This window comes from Stegostoma tigrinum, chromosome 28, assembly GCF_030684315.1.
Source record: "Stegostoma tigrinum isolate sSteTig4 chromosome 28, sSteTig4.hap1, whole genome shotgun sequence".
Lineage (NCBI taxonomy): Eukaryota > Metazoa > Chordata > Chondrichthyes > Orectolobiformes > Stegostomatidae > Stegostoma > Stegostoma tigrinum.
Window position 1 is genome coordinate 42,061,438 of NC_081381.1, and position 22,252 is coordinate 42,083,689.

The following is a 22,252-nucleotide window of genomic DNA, read 5'->3' on the forward strand; positions in this document are numbered from 1 at the left end:
TACCAATGTTAAATAGTTCCTACCATGATTTGAACCGATCCAGAACAGAGTGGGGATGGCAGCTAATGGGCCCAAAGTGAACAGGGTTTCTGGTGGGAACAAGTGGAGCCCAGGCAGATCATGTGGAAGTCCTTATAGAAAGACTATAACGTCTATCTTTATAGTATATTTCTTAATTTCCTAACTTCTACGTATACTACACATATCTGTAGTATAGATTAACTTTTTCTTTATTTTCTCTATTTCTTTCTAATAAAGATTTGTAACTCGGTACTTTGTACCTAAAATGGTGCATGTGTTGGCAACATTGTACACTGCACTGCACTCCTGTTCTTTTGTAACTTGAGTGCATGTGACAATAAACCTAATTGCGAAACTCCACCCTAGCTCAAATCACGTTCAACTCTGGCTTGACAAAATTTTTGGTTGCCCAAAGGCATGGGCCTCAATGATTACCACCATAACCGCCCTCCTGACAAGGGGACTGCCCAGACTATATTGGATATACTACTGCATGGAACGGTCGAGGTGGGTGATATAATATTGCTGAAAAAATGTTTAACCTTGAGCTTATCAGAACAGAATTACAAGAAAACCAAATTCCAAAGAGAACAGCAACTTATTTGTTACAAATTAGGGTTAGGGCTACCTACTGTAATAGGTTGTGATATGAAACAGAGGTCAACCCTCCCCCTTCCCCCTCCCCACTCTGATAACTAAAACTGAAATACCCAGGGGAGCTCACCATGTCTCATAGTCTATTAAAGGAAGTGTGTAAAGTGGTATAACCTTCCTCTAACCTGCAAATCTGTTATAAAGGGCAGGTTAAAGGAAATGAACACCCAACAGTCACTCTATAACCAACAAGTTACAATTTGTTTAACTAACTCTTAGCATGAACAAATTAACAGAACTACTAATAAACTGAACAATTCCTGTTTAACTACTAACTATTCCCAAATAAAACAGAATTCTAATGGTATGCTTTTCCAATAAATACAGGCCCCACTTATATATTCATAAAAACGAAAAACCTAAAACTTAGTCTTTTGAGATTACAGCCAGGATACATCTTTCAGAATGTTTGACAGCTTCTCTGCTGTTCTTCAGTCAGGAATACCTTTCTCTGTCAAATTCTTGTGTCAGGAATATTAGCTAACAGAGCTGCTGTGTCTCTAGCCAGATGATGGTTTTCTGAGAGCTCAGAGAATTCTGTGAGAGCCAGTGGTTTTCTCTTTACGGGTGCTGGTTGTTAACTCCAACAGATGTCCTCACATCAATTTTCAAATACCCTTTTCATTCATATCCTTGATGACCTGTAAATTTCTTACAATAGGATTGGTCCTAGGTTGTCAAAACCAACAGATTTAAATTTAATTGACTTTTAGTCTCTAGGTGGCTGATTTAAATTAATTGGCTGACATTCAAACTGGTTCCTGTAATAACAAAACAAGGCTACTGCCAGGATTGCTAATCATACAGCTTCTTGATACAAATGCTTCAATTTCATGGGTTCTCTGTATCTGCTGCTGCTTGCAGACTTTTTCTGAAATCTCCAAGCCCCGAAAGAGCACATCATCTTTTAAAGGGACCTCACACTCTTTCCCCACCCCGATCTTTTACAAAGGAACTCTAATTTCCTGCCTTCCAATTCACAAGTACTCTACCCAGCTTCTCAAAAGTTGGGAAGTGATTGGTCAAGGCATTGCCATGGAGAATGCACCAGAGGAGAGTTACCCACCAAGAATCTGTTCAAATTGAAACCAGGCAAGCCAACATCTGATCAGTCTTGTCATTGTCAAAGGAAATGTACCAGGGAATGACCGACAGCCAGGTTGTCGTTTAATCAAAGGCGGCACATATGCAAGACCAAACCTTTCAACATGTAATCTCTTTTCCCAACAATACTCAAGCTCTGCAACTACTCGAACAGTGCTGATGAAGTTCAAAGGGAAGTATGAAAAGTACAAGGGAGAAAGAAATGGAATGCTGTGTTGTTAGAGCAAGATACCTGAGGATAGGAGGATGCCTGTGTTGAACATAGACATAAGCAATTAACATATAGCAAATACAAGAGAGCAGACCCCAAGGCTGCCACTAGCTTCTCTGGGAATGCTAGTGTTAGCACACTGGATGCTTGAAGCACCCATCTCCACCATTGTGCAATCAGGGATTTGAACCCAAGTCCATTTCAATTTTGGCCAAAAGGCCTGTTTCTATCTTATAAATTCTATCCAGTTGTCCTTTGGACAAGGCCATGAATCCTGTACTTGTGCCCATTCTTTGTACATACCAACCTAGGAAGGGCATCTACTGAACAATATGTTGCTGATGTCTTGCCCATATACAATACAGCTGCTGAAAGCAGCTGATCTAAATTTGAAAAGCGATGGGACTTCATGTCAGCTAAGGATAGGATGTAACAAAAATTCATGCAGCGTTTCGAGTAAAATGTCTTTGTGTTATCCTCAACAAGTTTATCAAATCTCTTCAATTTGCTGCTCAACAGGTTACCGATAGCAACCACTGTATGTGAAAATAAAGTACTGTACAATAATTATAGAGAACATGTTTCAACAAGGCTTGATTTGGAAACTGTGTGATGGCCTGCGCTGGACTATACATTGCACAGAAAACTCACAGCACCATCAGTGATGGAGACAGTCGGCTTGGCGTCACATCTCACCCTTCAAAATGGACATGTCAATATGAGACAAGCATTAGGAAAGGTCAAGAGTGCAATTGTTCATATCCTTCACCCTTCCTGGAATAGGGGCGAATGCCTGGCACAAGAGACAGACTCAGGAATGCTTTGTTAGGCTTGAAGGGGCCTACCTCCTATCATCCACAAGAGACTTAAACTGGCCTTCTTCTCGCCCAGGAACCCCTTTCTGAAATTGCTGGGCCAAGAGGGAGTAAAGTCACTGATGGACCATTATAACAGCATTACAACCTAATATGCCTAGTTAAAGAAGCACACCACGGTCTTCCATCAAGGCATTCTCTATGTTCTGTCAAAAAGGCTGTTTACTCTCTGGACCCCTCAGGAAGGCAGTGGGAGTAGAGCAACCATGTAACTACCTTCATTCTACCTGAAACATAACCAGCACCCACCCTACAGAGGCAGGTTTAAAATTAAGGCCTATGCACTCAGGATGCAGGTTACAGCAAAGTAGTGGTAAAAATTAGCAACGCTAATGACAAAAATTGTGCAATGGCATGTAAGCGCCAGAGGGTCTCCAGTACTGTCACAGAGACAGCAATAACCAATATTTATGCAGTGCCTTTAGCTGGCAAAGTGTCCCTGCAAGGCACTGCACAGTTAATGTATGAAACAAAACATAACACCATGCCACAAGTGGAGGTACCAGAACAAAATTAATACAGCTCAAAATTCACATAGGTTGGAAGATGCTATGGAAATGAGAAGGGGTGAGGATATGGAAGGATTTGAAAACAAGGATGAGAACTTTAGAATTGAGGCCTAGTTGACCATGACTGGTGAAGGCCATCAAGTTGGCTGATAAATTAGCACATGAGCAACTGCTGAGGGAGCATTAGTATAACCAAGGTTAGAGGGTGAAAATGTAGAGAGCAGGATTTTAGCTGCAAATGAAAAGTAGGGATGGAGTCTGGTATCCTTGTGAAGGGGAAGGTAAGCAATCTTTGTAATGAAGTGACTATGAATCTTATCTTAATGTCAAATATATCTGCAGGCAAGCATATCTACAGGCTAATGGTTTGGTTCAGCTTTGGGGAGTTGCTAGAGATGGAGACAGAGAGAGAGAGAGAGAGAGAGAGAGATGGAGTCAGGCATTACGGAATGGAATTTACGGCCTACAGCGAATTCTTTAGCCTTCCCAATATTCAGTGAGTGGAGCCATCTGTTTATCTCGTCCTTCACAATGAACATGTATAGTGTGCAGACCAGAGACAGTCACATTAAAAGAGCTGGTGGCAAGATGGCATCAGTGTACAGCTGGAAAGTGAGACTGTTCTTTTGGATGGTGTCGCCATGGCAATGAGAAATGGGGTGGGGGTCGATGCTTGACTCTTGAGGGACACCAGAGCGGGATTTGGAAAGAGAAGCCGTGATGGCCGATTCTGATAACAGGTGATTCAGCATTTAAAAGTACAACCAGTTTCGGGGAGGTAGAAGATGAAGGAGAGCAGTTGGAGAAGGATGGTGTTATCAATGAGTCAAGGAATGAAAACTGTTTGAGATGGGTGAAATGGGATAGCTTTATAGCCTGAATACTACTTGCTGTTATGATATTACTGTCCATACCCTTTCGCAACATGTTTGGGTGCTCCCGCCCCAACATATATTCCAGTCGAACATCAGCTGTGGCTGAGTTGGTAGCACTCCCTTCTTTGAGGTGCCATGCCCAAGACGTGCGGCAGGGCTTCTGCCAAGGCTTGCACTGCAGTGCCCAGCTGAGGGTGTGCTACACTGTCAAAGCCGACAGCTTTCTAGTTTAGCTGAAGACCCTGGACTTGAAATATTAACTCTGCTTCTCTCACTACATTCTGCCTTTTATTCCCCATCTGCCTATTGGGTGGATGTAAACAATCCCATGGCACTGTTCTGAAGGAGAATTGAAGAAATATCCCAAATTCTTTGCCAACATTGATCTCTTAATCATTGATCACATTAGTAAATGTGGGATCTTTGTAGGTACTGATTGTCATTTCAACAATGACATCATTTCAAACAGTATTTCATCCAGTGGTTGTGAAAAGTTTCCATATAACCATCATAGAACCCTTCACTATAGAAACAGCCATTTGGCCCATCGAGTCCATACCAAGACGGGGAGCATGTACAAACTCCACACAGACAGTCACCCGAGAGTAGAATCGAATTTGCGTCCCTGCCTCTGTGAGGCAGCAGTGCTAACCACTGAGCCACCGTGGTGCCCTATTAGGCTCCTTTTAGATTAGAGTGGCATCTTAACGCCAGATAAATCCTGGTAATATTCCCTGAGAGAGAGTAAACACAACATTCTCTGTGTTCACTGTGATATCTGCAGCGTAAAATTGATTTAGTGTTTTCAGCATGATTCTGAAGGATCTTCTTTGTAGTAAATTGAAGTTTCATGGAGCATTCGGTGTGTATTGCCTCAAGAGCTGTGTATAAAGATCCTGAGGTAACTAAAGTAAGCTGAGAGGTGACAGTACAGAGGATTTTCACAATGTCCTCAACACTCTAAAACTTCAGAAATACTGACATAGCTGAGACATGCTGGTCAAATTGAATATATTTGTTTGAATAATGTTAGCTGAAGGATGAATATTAGCTGCAACAGCAAGGCAGAATTCTCTTGTTATAAAGACAAAGGATGTTTCAAAAATCTTGGCAGGTCTGGCATCACCTGTGCAGAGAGAAGTGCCTAACATTTCGATATGACTTCTTCAGAACTGGATTCTGAGGTTTTCCTGAAGATATAGTGCTGCTGGGATTGCTTGAGTCTGACAGAATGAACAGGCAGGGTCTCAGGTTAATAACAATGGAAAACAAGAAATGCTGGAAATTGCAGCAGGCCAGGCAGCATCCATGGAGAGAGAACGAGCTAACGTTTCAAGTCTCAATGGCTTTTCGTAGAGCTGACATGAAGCATCCCAGGGCCTGGGAAATGGAGGGGATGGTTCAGGATTCCAAGCCCCCACTGTGGTCAGGTCAAGGGCATGGATTCCCATCTAGAAGCAGCATCAAGGCCTGGATTTCAGTCCCTGGTGCATTCCCTCCATGCTGCCTTGGCAGAATTAGCCTAGATTTTTAATAAATCAAGTTTTCTTCAAAGGAGACTGAACCCCTATCCATCCCAAAACTATCTGCTGAACCCTGTCATGTGTATCAGTGATGATGGGAACTGCAGATGCTGGAGAATCCAAGATAACATCATCATCAGAGGATGATGTGATGATTCTCTGATGAAGGGTCTAGGCCCGAAACGTCAGCTTTTGTGCTCCTGAGATGCTGCTTGGCCTGTTGTGTTCATCCAGCTCCACACTTTGTTATCCTGTCATGTGTAGTAGACTTTCCTTCACGTACAGCCTAAAAGACAGGTTTGCTGAAAATGGTGCCGATTCAGGACGGTTTTTACTCCAGGAAATATTGTCATTTAATTCAGCCAATGTCAGTACATCTTGCTGTGCTGTGGCATAGTGTTGTCTTGCCCATTTGTTATGTTTGACATGGCCTGTCAATGTGTGAGGCAGGTATCATGGTGTGTAGTGATGCAGTTCCCCTCTCCAGTAGTTTCGATCTCCCAATGTGAGCTCACTCACTTCTGAACAATGTTTATGTTTTGGTTCATAGGTCCCCGCATGAGACATAGGTTTCAGATCAACAGAAGCAGAACAACTGAGCTTTAAGTTACGAGAAGAGCAACAGAACAATGTGGGAGCAAGTTGGCATTCTCAAACAGTTCTCAGAATCACAGAAGTCCTACAGTGAAGAAGAAGGCTACTTGGTGCATCGTGTCTGCACCAGCTCTGAAAATGACGATTGTTACCTAGTGCCAGTCTCCTGCCTTTTCCCCCGTATCCTTGCACGTTCACTTTATTTAAATAACCATCCAATGCCTTCTTGAATGCCTCAATTGAACCTGTCTCCATCACATGTCTAGGTAGTGCATTCTGTACTCTGACTACTCACTGCGTAGAAGAGTCACTGGACTAGTAATGTTAACTCTGTTTCTACCTCCACAGGCGCTGCCAGACCTCTTAAGCTTCTTCAGCTATTTATTTTTGTTTTGTTTAGGAGGTGAGTAGTTGGTGAAGTTGAGCTACAGCTGAATGGTGAAACAGCCTCAGGAGCTGGCTGACGTGCTCATTTTCTGATGTGACAAACCTCTGAGAGGTTAGCTGACCTCATCCAAAGCAATGGTCAAAAAATTACAGTTGTACTCACTTTGTGAAGCCAAATGAAAGTCAGTTGATGTTATTGTTATTTGAGACAGTTCATTGACACTCAATGGAAATGTCAGCTGATGCCCCCCTGGCCCTAATGTCCCCAGTGATTGAGTACCATGAACATGTTGGAAGGGGATCACACATAAAAACTGGAAGCAATGAGTGAGCTGTTAGTTCTGGCAATTCTGTTCCTGCAACTCAGTAGACACTGAGGAGAGAGGGAACTTTATCAAGGGATGCAAGAAAACAGCAGAAGTATTCTTCATCTGGTTTCAAAAAACAACAAATGTAAGCACTTCAAACTGCCACATGGCATACTGCGCTGAACATTGATCCATGGAAATAGAATGAAACAGACTGGAATAAACAAATGGCTAGATACAACATCTCTACAAGGCTGCATATGTTTTTGGAATTACACCCAAAAGGTCACTAGGAGCTGATTATAGAATGGATCCATCACAGAAAATGATGAAAAGGATTTCCAGCAGTAAAACACTGTGTCTAAGCATTTGAAACGAAATGAATTCCATGTTCTAGCATTAAGAACAAGACAATATATTGATCTCTTTCACACAAGAAGAGTAAATTTAAAAAGAGAATTGTAATAGCTTTTACATCTGTCCCACATCTGCAGGTCTCAGTGAAGGGAATGGTTCGCAAAAGAAGCAAAGAAAAGAGAAAATCACATCCGTGTAGATTCCTAGTATTTTGTTTGGGAATTGTAACTGAATGTAACTGAAATATAGATCCCTTAAAGTGTAGATCAATGAAACAAATGCATGTGTGTGTTCACAATGTTGCTGCATTAAAGAGGCTTTGCATAGTATGTTTAGTAGAAATTGATTAGTTTTATTTTCCCATTGTTCATGATGTCTTCAGTTTGATGTTAATCATTACAGTTTGCACGCACATAGCCATTTGACACATGATCATATACAGACATACAATCATATTTATGGATGTTGTCATAAATACACACAGTCATAGACGCATACAGTCATATAAATACATAGGTCATATACATGCATATAGTCATATATAGATAGTGTTATGCGCACATCCAGTTACATACTCAGACCTGGTCACGTACATCGACTTGGTCACATATAGTGACCTGGTCATTTGCACATATATAGTCAATACAAATTGAAAGGGAAGGTGTTCGCTTAATTTATTTTGACACGTAAAAATCACACAGAGGAATTTGGAAGCTGCATGCATATGATTTTTTTAAGTATTATGAGGGAGATACTCTTCCCCCACAGGAAAAATGAATCTCCGGGAGCCATTAAAAACCCGAATGCACTGTGGATGTTGGAAATCAGAAATAAGGACAGAAATTGCTGGAAAAACGCAGCAGGTCTGGCAGCATCCGTGGAAAGAAATCAGAGTTAATGTTTCAGATCCAGTGACCCGACACATTACATTCTTTCTTCATGGATGTTACATCATGCCTTGATTGAATTGTAAATTAACACCACAACTCATGCAGAGGAGCTAAACAGACTGTCAACTGCTATACAAGAGTGATAATGGGAACTGCAGATGCTGGAGAATCCAAGATAACAAAGTGTGGAGCTGGATGAACACAGCAGGCCAAGCAGCATCTTAGGAGCACTATGAATGTTCTAGGCCCAAAACATCAGCTTTTTCTGCTCCGAAGATGCTGCTTGGCCTGCTGTGTTCATCCAGCTCCACACTTTGCTATCTCTGTCAACTGCTATACCTTTGTTCTTGTTTTGACAGGGCCCTAACCTTTATTTATTGGAACATGCTTTCTGTTATAGCCCCAGTATGTTGGCTTAATGTCTTTCAGTGGCATTCTTCTCAAGGGAAAGGAATGAAATGCTCAGGGCCTAGCTTCATTAATACAAGGGTGTTATTGTTTCAGTATCCTCTGAGATTCTTTCACGCAGCTGAGAAATGACCATTTGTTTTAACCCAGAGATAGCAAGAACTACAGATGCTGAAGTCAAAGTCAATACAGTGTGGAGCTGGAGGAACACAAAGGCGGTATCAGAGGAGCAGAAGAATTGATGCTTCGGATCGGGACCCTTCATCAAGCCTGAGGAGGGGGAAGGGAGCTGGGAAATAAATAGACGGAGGAGGGATGGGCCTGGGGGTGTTAGATAGAATGGTGATAGGTGATTGCAGGTAGGCAGTGGTGGGGATTAGTCAGTGAGCAGGGTGGGGAGGATAGGTGGGGAAGATGATGGACAGGTTGTATCAGGTCCAGGAGGTGGGGATGAGAGAGAGGGTTGGACATGGGGTAAGGCCGGGGGGTGAGGTGATTTTAAAACTGGTGAATTCCATGTTTAGACCATTGGGCTGTAGGCTCCTGAGGCAGAATATGAGGTGTTGCTCCTTCAGTTTGCACGTCGTATTATTGTGGCACTGGAGGAGGCTCCTTTCTTAGTTTTTTCTGCTATATCTAACTCCAAGCAACCTTAATATGTTGGATTAATTCATCCATGTTTCCTAAGCCATGCCACTTGCTCTAAATATTTTCCACCTAAGATTTATCTAACTTTTATTTCAACTGAATTTTCCCTTTCACAGATTTATGGTCATTTACACACATCTGCTCATAGACACAGACCTGTTTATATGCATGCACAAGGTCACATACACATGCCTGCTCATGTAAATGCATGGTTATGTACACATATGATCATTTACACAAACCTCCTGCTGCAAGTAGCTGCTACAGCAGCAGCGGGTTTGCTATTACATCACACTGCTCTGTCTTGTGTCATTTTTGCATATCCACTGTAAGTCATTTGCAACTGCTCTTTAACATCCACCATCCAATTGTGCATAGATTAAGTGATAATGGGAACTGCAGATGCTGGAGAATCCAAGACAATGAAATGTGAGGCTGGATGAACTCAGCAGGCCCAGCAGCATCTCAGGGCCACAAAAGCTGACGTTTCGGGCCTAGACCCTTCATCAGAGAGGGGGATGGGGTGAGGGTTCTGGAATAAATAGGGAGAGAGGGGGAGGCGGACCGAAGATGAAGAGAAAAGAAGATAGGTGGAGAGGAGAGTATAGGTGGGGAGGTAGGGATGGGATAGGTCAGTCCAGGGAAGACGGACAGGTCAAGGAGGTGGAATGAGGTTGGTAGGTAGGAGATGGAGGTGCGGCTTGGGGTGGGAGGAAGGGATGGGTGAGAGGAAGAACAGGTTAGGGAGGCAGAGACAGGCTGGACTGGTTTTGGGATGCAGTGGGTGGAGGGGAAGAGCTGGGCTGGTTGTGTGGTGCAGTGGGGGGAGGGGACGAACTGGGCTGGTTTTGGGATGCGGTGGGGGAAGGGGAGATTTTGAAGCTAGTGAAGTCCACATTGATACCATTGGGCTGCAGGGTTCCCAAGCGGAATATGAGCAACTCATTTTCCGCTTGGGAACCCTGCAGCCCAATGGTATCAATGTGGACTTCACCAGCTTCAAAATCTCCCCTTCCCCCACCGCATCCCAAAACTAGCCCAGTTCGTCCCCTCCCCCCACTGCATCCCATAACCAGTCTAACCTGTCTCTGCCTCCCTAACCTGTTCTTCCTCTCACCCATCCCTTCCTCCCACCCCAAGCCGCACCTCCATCTCCTACCTACCAACCTCATCCCACCTCCTTGACCTGTCCGTCCTCCCTGGACTGACCTATCACCTCCCTACCTCCCCACCTATACTCTCCTCTCCACCTATCTTCTTTTCTCTCCATCTTCGGTCCGCCTCCCCCTCTCTCCCTATTTATTCCAGAACCCTCACCCCATCCCCCTCTCTGATGAAGGGTCTAGGCCCGAAACGTCAGCTTTTGTGCTCCTGAGATGCTTTTGGGCCTGCTGTGTTCATCCAGCCTCACATTTTATTATCTGTACATAGGTTAACTCTTCTTTCTCAACACACACTCAAACCTTCATATGTAGCTAATTGCACAGTTACACACATGCTCAGGCATGTGCAGCAGAGGTTCAATAGTTAAACAAATGCTTCCCTCATTCTTCAGCTTAAACAAATAAAAATGGCTTTCCAACAAAAGGCTGAGAAGTTTGACTTTAGCTACAGGGTAATAATTTGCAAGATTTTAATGCATCTTTTGTTTGAGCTAATTATACCTATGCAAACGGGCATTGCCTTTTGAATGCATTTAAGCGACCTAATCTTGATGAAGCAATGCTCAGGGACACCTCTAATGTCATGAGGTTTCAGGCAGGTAATGGTGAATCTCCCTCACCATCTATTTTCGGCATCTGCTCCCATTACTCTACCACTCTCGGTTCAGTACTATCACAGGATAGTGTTGGAGACGGGGTAATTTCTTTGATCTCAGAAATCACTTTGTAATTATGTACTGACAACCAATTAACAAATGTTTTCTATGGACCCATCATATAAAGTTTTGTTTTAGTCTTCTCATTCCTCAAATTTATGGCAGCGATAGGATAACATTCTTTAGCTTGAGAAAATGGTTGCTTTTTCCCCTCATGTAAGAGAGCAAGAAGTAGAGGGAGTAGGCCATTCAGCCCCTCAAACCTGCTCTGCTGTACAATAAGATCAAGGTTGAATGAAAACAGTAACATTGCTCTGTGGTATAAATATTTACAGTGACCTTAGCACCATTTTATTGCCTGTCCCTTATAATCATTGACTCCCTGGATTCCCTTGACAATTAACACCAATCCTGAATACTTTCAATGATCCAGGCTCCAGTGTTCCTGAGGAAAAAAATGAACCTTAGGAGAGAAATTCCTCCTCGGTCTTGTCATAAATGAGAGACCTCTTAATGTTATGTAATGACCCCTAGTTCTAAATCACAATTTCCTAACAAGAGGAAACAGTCTCAGAATTTACCCTTTCAAGTGACATAAATATTGTCAGAGCCTAGGCAAATTTGAATTTGCCTTATAATGTTCAGATGGTATGCTAGTGGCCGAGTTTTATAAAGATTTTATTTTATCCCGACCCCATATTCTAAATTTTTCATTTAAGAGAAAAACTAATTTAAGTATCTCTGAGCAAAGGGAGTGCTGGACCCTCGTGAGAATCCATCTGTTAAACTGTTGTTGATAAGGGAAGGAAATCTGTTGCTCTTATTTTATCTCGATTGCACATGTGTCCAGGTCCATGGTGATGTGTTTGACTTTTCAGTGCCCTCTGAAATCCGAGCTATCTGCACTATCGTATTCAAGCAAATGATTCACCACCCTCCCTGCAATTAGAGGCAGGTAATAAATGCTGTCACAAAGAAGATATTATTTAGGCCTCGCTAGCAATGCCTACACTTCGTGAATCGAGGAGAGAAGGTAGTTTGCCATAGACAAGGAAGATATAGTGCACAGCGAAACCCGTTTTTGGTATAGCTCTTTATTAGGCTTGAAATGACTGAAAAGACATTACTAACCCTGCTGGTATTTCGACTGAATCACTTGGGGCTGACAGTATCACAGCAGCTGAAATTCAGACAAAGTTTTATTCATAAAACCTAAAGGATTAATTAAACAAAAGGTATTATATATGCTGCCCGTTGTACTTTCTAAGTGTTTAATTTCTTTGAGGGTGAATGTGGTTTAGAGTGCGTGAGGATAGCCACCAACATTTCCTTAAAACTATGCATGGCAGTGTTCTGCCAATGGTGATGGGTGCCAGCACACCCAGAACACATCTGGAAGTCACAGCTGGATTTCAGAGGCCTATGCACCTGGTAAAAAAATTAGAAGGAATACAGTTAGCCACTCTCTGGTCTAATGAAAGCAGTAACAGGGTGAAATGTATTGTATTTATAAGTTTTAATAACAGTCCCTACATGGCTATGGAGGCTGTTGGGAGGACTTAGCTTTGGACCTGTCTCCCATTAGACCCTACCTTACTCTTCTGCTAGTTTTCATCAAATTATCTCAAAGGGCCTTGCTTACAATATTCAATCAGTACATCTCTTTTCCATCAAAATGTTGTCTTGCTCTCAAGAAGCATAAAAATAATCTTACTGTCTACTTGCAACTGCTTTTGGATTTGAACTCGAGAATCAGTGGGAATTGGAGCTGTAAGAGACGAATTAAATAATGGCCCTGCTGTTTTAGCATGGATCAATATATCATAACTCCTGAATTTAAACCAGGAGTACTAGGGCTCAAGCAAGGAACACTCAACAAAACTGCACTGTCAGCTATGACTGTTCTAAACTGAGGCATGGTCAGCTCTCTCAGGTAGATATGAAAGGAAATGTTCGAAGAAGAGCAGGAGAGTTTTGTCCTCATATTCCAGCTTTTGTTCACTGTGGCATCACCCTAATCAGTGAAAATCACAGTCGGGTCATTGGTCAATGACATGAAATGTAGGAGTTGGGATGGCTGTCCTGGTCATTGGTGAGGCTATTTTTAGAATACTGTGTACAATTTTGGTCATTCTGCTACAGAAAGGAGGTTGGTACACTTAAAAGAGTTCAAAAAAGATTTAAAAGCAGCTGCTGGTACTGAAGATTTTGAGCTCTAGGAAGAGGTTGAATAAGCTGGGGCTTTACTCCCTAGAATATTGGAGGCTCAGGAGTGACCTTTTAGAGGTTTATAAAATTATGAGGGGCATGCTAGAGTGAACTGCCAAAGTCTTTTTTCCAGGGTAAGGAAGTCCACAGGAAGAGAACACAGGTTTAAGATGAGAAGGGAGAGATTTGAAAGGGACCTAAAGGACAACATTTTCACACAAAAGATGGTGCGTGTATGGAACTTTCTGCCAGGGGAAGTGGTTGAGGCTGGTCCAATTACAATATTTAAAAGTCATCTGGATGATATATGAATAGGAAGGTTATAGAGGATATTGGTAAGGAGGAGGTCAAGTATGTTTTTTCTCTTTTGTTGGTTCCCTCGCCACCTGTTACAGGCTTGCTCGACCAGTGGTGACATTGCCAAGCCAGTCTTGGGAGTGACGTTTGAAATTTCCCACCTACTGGACATTTTGTGCTCTTGCCACGCTCCGTGCAGCCTCTAAATAGTGATCATCAACTGAAGGAGGATGGTATGAGGTAATGAGCAGGAGGGTTCCTTGTGCATGTTTAACCTGAAGCCATGAGACTTCATGGGGTCCAGGGTCAATGTTGAGGACTCCCAGGCAACTTCCTCCTGACTGTATACCACTATACCACCACGTCTGCTGGGCCTGTCCTTATATCTATGTCAAAGATATTTAATTACTTATTAAAGTATTCATTCATTGAGTATGGGTATTACTGGCTTTAGAAGCAGTTAACAGTGAATCATATTGATGGGGGCGTAGGGTCACATGAAAGCCAGACTGGGACATTTATGAACGAGATGGGTTTTTAATAACAATGGTGACGGTTTTGTGGTCACCATTACTAAGATTGGCTTTCAGTTTCAGATTCTTCAATTGAATTTAAACTCCACCAGTTGATCAGGTAGGATTTGAATTCATATCCCCACAGGATTATTGCTGAAATTTCATTCTCAAAACCAACACCCACATCTGTTTCCTCCCAAAAAGAGCGTGTGATAGTCCGAACGACTAAAGCCTTCCTGTATACAGACTGCCTCCTCTCGCTAACAATGAGGTTAAACTTCGGAATCAGTTGCCAGCAAGAAGTAAGAGGATGGGGATATGGGCAGGTATGGAGGACACGCTGCTGGCAAAGATTATATTCAGCATAGTGTCTAGTATGTCTGACAAGCAACAATAACAAAAAGGAGACAAGTAAGAAATTAATTAAAATTCTATCTTATAAAAAGCAATAAAACACACTGTAAAAATTATTTCCCTGGAGCTTAGAAACTGGATTTATTCCCTGAAATCTGTTCCATCATTGAATGAGATCATGGCTAATGTATAACCAAACTTTTTGTATATACTTTCACCCCACATCCCTGAACCCCTCTGGTAAACAAAATCCTATCAAGCTCATATTTAAATTTAACATTGATCTTACATCAATGGCTGTTTATGGATGAGAGTAGCGAGTTTTGAGAAGATTTGTAGCTCAGGTTGAGTTTCTGGATGTGAGTTTGCTCGCTGAGCTGGAAGGTTAGTTTTCAGACGTTTTGTCACCTTTTTTTATTTGAAAAAATATACTTTATTCACAGAATATACAAAAAAAACATTTATACACCTACCCAGTCATGCAAGCCGCTCCGGGTTACCCAGGAGGTACATACACCAACTAAAGGAAAAAAAACAAAACAAAGAAGAAAAAAAAAACAAAGCAAAGAAAATACCCCGGCAGTCGTCTCCCCGCACAGTCCCAGTTGGCCACCTGGCCAGTTGGGGAAAGCGCCAGCTGGGCCCAGTTACCAGATAGGGCCCTTTTCTTCTATTCTGGGCGAGGGGTTTCATACGGTGGCCTTTCCCCACCGTGCCTTGGCAGCGGCTGCCCCAAGCTTTAGCGCGTCCCTCAGCACGTAGTCCTGGACCTTGGAGTGCGCCAGTCTGCAACACTCAGTCGTGGTCAGTTCTTTCAGCTGGCAGACCAGCAAGTTACGGGCAGACCAAAGAGCGTCTTTCACCGCATTGATGGTCCTCCAGGAGCAGTTGATGTTGGTCTCGGTGTGCGTCCCGGGAAACAGCCCCGAGAGCACGGCGTCCCGTGTCACTGAGCTGCTCGGGACGAACCTCGACAAATACCACTGCATCCCCCTCCAGACCCCCTGCGCATAGGCACACTCCAGAAGGAGGTGATAGACAGTCTCATCCCCCCGACAGCCGGCTCGAGGGCAGCGTGCGGTGGCGCAGAGATTCCAGGCGTGCATAAAGGATCTCACTGGCAGAGCCTCTCTCACTGCCAGCCAAGCAATGTCTTTGTGCTTGTTTGAAAGTTCTGGCGATGAGGCATTCTGCTAAACGACTTTGGCAGTCTGCGTGGGGAACCACACGACGGGATCCACCCTCTCCTTTTCCCAAAGGGTCTCGAGGATACTACGTGGTGACCACTGCCTGATGGCCTTGTGGTCAAAGGTGTTTCCCTTCAAAAATTTCTCCACGACGGACAGGTGGTACGGGACGGTCCAACTACTCGGAGCGTTCCGCGGCAACGAGGCCAGGCCCATCCTTCGCAACACCAGGGACAGGTAGAACCTCAGTAAGTAGTGACACTTGGTGTTTGCGTACTGAGGATCTACGCACAGCTTGATGTAGCCTCACACAAAGGTAGCCATCAGGACGAGGGTGGCGGTCGGTACGCCCTTTCCCCCATTTCACAGGTCTTTGTACATGGTGTCCCTGTGGACCCGGTACATCCTCGAACCCCAAATGAAGTGGAAGATGGCCCGGGTGACCGCAACGGCGCAGGTCCAGGGAATAGGCCAGGCCTGCGCCACATACAACAGTACCGAAGGCCCCTCGCACATGACAACGAGGTTCTTACCCATGATGGAGAGGGACCGGAGCGTCCACCTGCCCAGCTTCTGCCTCAGTTTGGTGATATGCTCCTCCCAAGCCTTAGTGCATGCCCCAGCTCCATCGAACCAAACATCCAGCACCTTCAGGTAGTTTGTCCTGACGGTGAAGGGGATGAAGGAGCGGTTGTCCCAGTTCCCGAAGAACATGGCCTCGCTCTTACCCTATTGACTTTGGTACCCGGGGCCAGTTCATACTGACCGCAGATGTCCAACGGCCAACTCAACGACCGACGATCGGTGCAGAAGACGGCGACATCGTCCATGTACAGGGAGGTCTTGACCTGAAGACCTCCACTGCCTGGGATAGTCACGCCCTTCAGGCTCACGTCCTTCCTGATGGATGCAGCGAAGGGCTCCACACAGCACACAAACAAGGCAAGAGAGGGCGAGAAGCCCTGCCTGACTCCAGATCTGACGGGAAAACTGTCCGATTCCCACCCGTTGATCGAGACTGCACTAATGATGTTGGTGTAGAGCAGCCGGATCCAATTGCGGATACCCTCCCCGAACCCCAATTTGTAAGCGTGAGAGACCCTGTCGAAGGCCTTCTCCTGGTCCAGGCTGACGAGGCACGTGTCCACCCGCCTGTCCTGCACGTAGGCAATCGTATCCCTGATGAGCGCGAGGCTCTCAGCGATCTTCCTGCCCGGCACAGCACAGGTTTGGTCAGGGTGAATCACCGATTCCAGGACAGACCTGACCCGGTTGGCTATGACCTTGGCCAGGATTTTGTATCCATGTTCAATAGTGAAATGGGACGTCAATTCTTAATTTCTTTCCTCTCCCCCTTACTCTTGTAAATGAGGGTGATGATGCCCTTCCTCATGGACTTGCACATTTCCCCTGCCCGAAGCGCACTATCGTACACCTCCAGCAGGTCCTGGCCGACCAGGTCCCACAGAGTGGAATACAGCTCGACTGGTAAGCCGTCGCTCCCGGGAGTCTTATTCCTATCAAAGGACTTGAGGGCTCTGGTCAGCTCATACAGGGATATCGGCTGGTCCAGCCAATCTCTCGTGCCGTCGTCTAAAATCTCCGTGATAGACGACAGAAACGACTCGGAGGCTGTGCGGTCCATGGGCTTCGCGTTGTACAGTCCGGCATAGAAGGATCTGCTGATCCTCAAAATGTCGGGCTGAGACGACGTCACTGAGCCATCATCTGCCTTCAGCCAGCTAAGCACAGAGCTCTCTTTGTGCACCTTCTGAAAGAAGAAACGCGAGCACGTCTCGTCCTTCTCCACGGAGCGGACCCTGGACCGGAAGATTATCCTAGAGGCTTCCACGGCAAAGAGCGAGGCTTGCTGGCCCCTCACCTCGTGGAGGTCCTCCATGACATCGACTCCCATCGACTGCAGAAGGAGCAGGTTCTGCATCCTTTTCTGGAGTTGCAACAGCTTTCCCCGCCTCTCTCTCACCTTCTGAACACTCTTGAGGACAAAGAACCTCTTGATGTTCTCCTTCACCATCTCCCACCAGTTGCACGGAGACTGAAAGAGGGGTTTCACGGTTCTCCAACCGGCGTACTCCTTCTGAAGCTCCTCGACACTCTCTGGGGTCAACAGAGTTGTGTTGAGCTTCCACGTCCCCTTGCCGGCTTGCTGGTCATCCTGTAAGTGACAGTCGGCCAGCAGGTGACAGTGGTCAGAGAAGAACACCGGCTCGACGCCGGTTGACCTGACCAAGAACGCCCGTGACACAAACAAGAAGTCTATCCTTGAGCGAATAGACCCGTCTGGCCGCGACCAGGTGTATCTCCGCTGCGCTCCATCTGCAGGGTGCTGAAGACATCAAGCAGCTTGGCGTCCTTCACCGTGCCCATCAGGAATCTGGACGTGACGTCCAGTTGACTCCCCCCACCCGCTGTCCCCACGCCGGATCTTCCATCTGCATTAATGATGCAGTTGAAGTCTCCACCTAGGATGACCAGCCTGGACGTAGCCAGCAGGGGTGGAAGCCGCTGCAGGACGGCCAACCGCTCACTCCGTACCGCTGGGGCGTACACGTTGATCAGCCTCAGGGAAGCGTTCCTGTAGGTGACATCAGCCACTAGGAGGCGCCCCCCCCCCCACCACCTGCTGAACTTGAGAGATGGTGAAGTTGCGTCCTCGCAGCAGAATAGCCAGGCCCGAGGAGCAACAGTCGTTAGCCCCGACCAGATCAAAGGCCCACAAGTCCAGGCGCCGGACCATTTCCCGTACCTGCCGAGGTGCGGTATCCCGCACTCCTGCAGAAACAGGAGGTCTACCCTGATGGTGGTCAGGTAGGCCAACGTGGACACACATCTTGCGGTGGACTTGACGCTGCGCACATTAATGCTCGCAACCCGTACCTCCATTGTGGGCAGTGACCGCAGTACCCTCCCCAAGTCCAAGGTCCAGCCCCTCCATCTGTCCCTTCATGCCCATTGCCCGGGCTAACTGCTGGACGCTCTCCAGCCTCAGGAAACTGTCCGTGCTGCCTTCCGGGTGGCATCACCCTGTTGGGGGTACGGAGGCAGGAGAGTCCGGCTCTGGGTCAGGTTGGGGGCACGTTGTTTCCTGCTTCCTGCCTGCAGGTTCCAGGGGGCCCTCCAGGGCCGCAGCGACGTGTGGCTGGGTGTCAGAAGGAACCTCAGGACACCCCCCGTCCCGTGGAAGCCGGGTGCTGCTTTCCTTCTCAGTGGAAGTCTTTAGCTTCTGCTTTGGGTGGGCCTCCTCCGAATCCCCATCGTCAGAGGAGCTCTTATAGCCCCCCTGTAGCTGCCTCTTCCCGCCTGATGGTTGCGGAGCTGGGGTTCTCCGGCGCGCCTTCCACCTCGCCTTCCGGACTGTCGTCCACTCCCCTGGGTCACCTGTCACCTCCTCCATCGACTCCGGGTTGTCGGGGGAGAGTGGAGCCTGCAGGGGCACTTTGCTGGCCTCGGGCCCATCCTGTGGGGCTGGTCCCTCCTGCACGACCTGGCCCTCCTGCATATTAGTGGGGGTCCTTGCAGGGGCCTGGTGTCTCCCTCTCCTCCGGGGGGGCTTGCCCCGCATTGCCCCTGTCGGCGACCTGGACATAGGTGGTCCCCCGCTGCGGGCATGCCCTGTCGATGTGGCCCACTTCCCCGCAAAGGTTGCAGCTTTTTTCCTTTGGGCAATCCTTTGCAAGGTGTCCCTCCTCCCTGCAGTTCCCGCAGATGGTGGCTTTGCAGTCAGCTGCCACGTGACCTGACCTACTACAGGCATGGCAAACCTTGGGTTGCCCTGCGTAGGTCAGGTAGCACTTGCTCCGCCGATCACAAAACTGGACGGTGGGTGTATGATGTTCCCGTCTGCACCCGTCCTCAGCGTCACCCTGACCTGCCTCTTACTTGTCCAGAACCCAAAGGGGTCCATTATGTTGGTTCGGTCCCCTTCCACCTTCACATACCTTCCAAGGAAGGTCAGGACATCAGTTGCTGGCACATGCGGGTTGTACATGTGTACAGTCACCATACGGCTCCTCTGTACCAGCATCACAAACAGCGGGACAGCGGTCAATACAGAGAGGAGGCCCTCGCCTCCTTTCTCCTTGAAAACCTCCAGGAAGCGCTCACAAAGCTTGGCGCTCCTGAAGGTTACATCGTAGAAACCTCTTCCAGGGAAATCCTGCAGGCAGTAAATATCCGCAGCAGCGAACCCACAACAGTCCAACTGGACCCTCTTCACGAAGAAGGTCCACAGGTGCACCTTCATCCACCTTCTTCACGGAAACGCGGATGGTGTTCCGGACCCCCTGACCCGGGGCACGAGCACTTGCCGCAGCCATCGTTGCAGCTTGGCTGCTCCCCTGAACCAGCGTTAGGCTGAAGCCAGCATTAAGATCCACCGGTTGCAAGGGTGCACAGCCAACCTGACGTCTTCCTTCCACCTCCAATACAGTCACGCTCTCCTCTTCTCGGTCTTTATTTTGTTCCGGATGTAAGCTGGTTCACTGAGCTGGAAGGTTGGCTCCCAGACAATCCATCACCATTCTAGGTAACATCATCAGTGAGCCTCCGACGAAGCGCTGGTGTTATGTCCCGCTTTCTATTTATCTGTTTAGGATTCCTTGGGTTGGTGATGTCATTTCCTGCACTGGTGATGTCATTTCCTGTTCTTTTTCTCTGAGGATGGTAGATTGGCTCCAAATCAATGTGTTTGTTGATGGAGTTCCGGTTGGAATGCCATGCTTCTAGGAATTCTTGTGCATGTCTCTGTTTGGCTTGTCCTAGGAAGGATGTGTTGTCCCAATCAAAGTGGTGTCCTTCCTCATCTGTATGTACGGATACGAGTGATAGTTGGTCATGTCGTTTTGTGGCTAGTTGATGTTCATGTATCCTGGTGGCTAGCTTTCTGCCAGTTTGTCCAATGTAGTGTTTGTCACAGTTCTTGCAAGGTATTTTGTAGATGACGTTCGTTTTGCTTGTTGTCTGTAAAGGGTCTTTTAAGTTCATTAGCTGCTGTTTTAGTGTGTTGGTAGGTTTGTGGGCTACGCTGATGCCAAGAGGTCTGAGTAGTCTGGCAGTCATTTGGATGAGAGTTTCAAACATCCATTACACTTTTACACTGTTGGCCTTGTCAGTGATGCAAACTGCATGAACAAATCTAATAGCACTTTTTCCTAACTTCACTTCTGGAATGTCTCACTGCAATTTTGAGGTGATCACCTCTAATCCTAGACTCCCCAGCATGGAAACATTGTTTCTGTCTAGCTACCCTGGGGGATCTCCCTAATATCTTGAAATCATCTTCACATTTAAGGATTTAAATTCCAGAGAGTACATGCTAATTAGTGCAACCTCTCTTTGTAAAACTACACTGTATCCTCTTCCAAAGCCAATATATCCATTCTAACATTTAATGCCCAGAACTGCTTGCTGTTCTCCAGATGTGATCTTATCCAGCTTGGCCAAGTTAGAACCCAGGGACACTGCTTCAGGATAAGAGGCTGCAAATATCGAAGAAATGTCTTCACACAAAAGGTTGCTTATCTTTGGAATTCTCTACCCCAGATGCCAGACAACTGCTGGCAATCTCTGTTTGAACTCAGTTCCAAAGAAGGGTAACTGGATCTGAAATGTTAACTCTGTTTTCTCTCCACAGTTGCTGCCGGATCTGTTGAGTTTCTCCAGCAATTTCTGTTTTAGTTCCAGATTTCCAACATCCATAGCTCTTTGCTTTAGTCTAGAATGCTGGTAGCTGTTTCACACTTCTCCATTTCAAATACAAAGTTGGACTAAATCATATCATGATCATTACGAAATAAACATTCAGGCCCATTAAGCGTACTTCTCTACTCAGACAGAGGTGACAATGTGGAACTCACTACCACGGGAAGTAACTACAGCGAACAGTGTAGATGAATTTAGAAGTATATAAATACGTGAGGGAAATGAATGAAAGGTTGTGTTGATTGACTTACATAGGCGATAATGAGATTTGGCTGGAGCATAAATGCTCACATGGATTAATTGTGACAAATGGTCTGTTCCTGTGCTGCATGTAATTCTATCTTGCCTTTCAGTTACAGTAAATCTGTGCGTACCTCCACTACATGGACTACTGCACTCTTCACCACTTCTCAAGGAAAAGTAAAAGGTGGGGCAATAAATGTCAGCCTTATCAGTGATGCAAACTGCATGAACAAATCTAATAGCAAGTTACTGAGGAGAAACCTGTCAGCAGCTCTGAATTGCTAGGAATATCCCACGAAAGTGAAATAGTAGAGTTTCTGAGAATGATGCTGAGGAACCTCACTCCAGATAATTAATCAACTGTAGTGCAAGTAGAGTTTACAAACAGTGCTACACCCATTGCCTCAAACTAATATTATTTGCGCTCTGAACCATGGGAATCAAAGACCTTGAAAAAAAGAGCTAGATCTCATAGGATTGCAGCAGAAAACTGCCTGCCCATTATAACAGGACTGGATAAGGAAGCCCATATGTTCAGTATTGA